Source organism: Castor canadensis, chromosome 5, assembly GCF_047511655.1.
Source record: "Castor canadensis chromosome 5, mCasCan1.hap1v2, whole genome shotgun sequence".
In the NCBI taxonomy this organism is placed as follows: domain Eukaryota; kingdom Metazoa; phylum Chordata; class Mammalia; order Rodentia; family Castoridae; genus Castor; species Castor canadensis.
In genome coordinates, this window is record NC_133390.1 from 96,437,049 (window position 1) to 96,438,068 (window position 1,020).

A 1,020-nucleotide genomic window follows, 5' to 3' on the forward strand; every position below is an offset into this window, starting at 1 on the left:
TGTCTGTCTATCTCTCTTTCTTTCTCTCAGCTGTATTGAGGTTTAAACTTTGCACTTGTTAGACAGGCTCTCTACTACTTGAGTCATGCCTCCAGCACTTGACTTCTGTATTTATCACTCTTCACAATCTATGAGTATGTCTTAACTCCTCAATCTGTACTCTAAATTCATCTCCTTACCTCCATTCCACTACTAAGCTCTCCTCCAGCCTGTCATTATCTCTCACCTGAACTACTGCAAAGCCACCTGATAGGCCTGCTCTCCACAGACCAGCTGCAGTGACCTGTGGAATGCAGGTCAGACCACACTGCTTCTCTGCTTCAAAATCTCTGGTTGCTTCCTATGGGCTAGAATATCCAGGCAAGATCCTTATCCACAGCTTACTGCTCCCAAATGATCTGCTGGTCCACACCTCCCTGCCTCTCTAATGAAGACTGGACCACTACCCTTCACTAATTAGACCTACCTCATTAGCACCCTTTCTGTCTGTGGTGACAGCATCTTTGAGCCTCTGTACTTCTCTCCTTGGCCGCCAGGTCCCAGCAAGGCTGCTCCATCTAGTCATTTTTTTAAATTATGGAATAATTCATGAATTTGCATGTCATCCTTGCATAAGGGCCATACTCATCTTCACTGAATGCTGCCAAAGCAAGAACTCCTCTTAGACAATGAAGTCTTCTCCCCTTTGAGATATTATTATTGTTGGTTTGAGGAAGGATCTCCATATATGGTCCAGACTGGCCTTGAACTCCCGAATGCTTGGGATTATAAGCATGTACCACCACTCCCAGCTTTGATATGTATATGGTATCTCCTCAAAAAGGCACTTCTCCATCAACTTATAGCAGCTCCCAACCCAGGGAGCCAACTCCGGTCTTGTATTTTCTTCACATTCTTTTCTTTTTCTTTTTTTTTTTTCAGCACTGAGGTTTGAACTCAGTGTCTACACCTTGAGCCACTCCACCAGCCCTATTTTTGTGATGGGCTTTTTCAAGATAGGGTCTCTTGAATTAGTTGCCT

At 44.2% G+C, this 1,020-nt stretch overlaps 1 non-coding gene across 1 annotated transcript; it reads right to left on the bottom strand.

Annotated features, from left to right (window-relative positions):
• Window positions 1-570: 570 nt before the first annotated feature.
• On the bottom strand, window positions 571-673 carry LOC141423658 (U6 spliceosomal RNA). The gene has a single exon (XR_012448494.1). It is a non-coding gene; the product is annotated as a U6 spliceosomal RNA (small nuclear RNA).
• Between the last annotated feature and the right edge of the window lie 347 nt (window positions 674-1,020).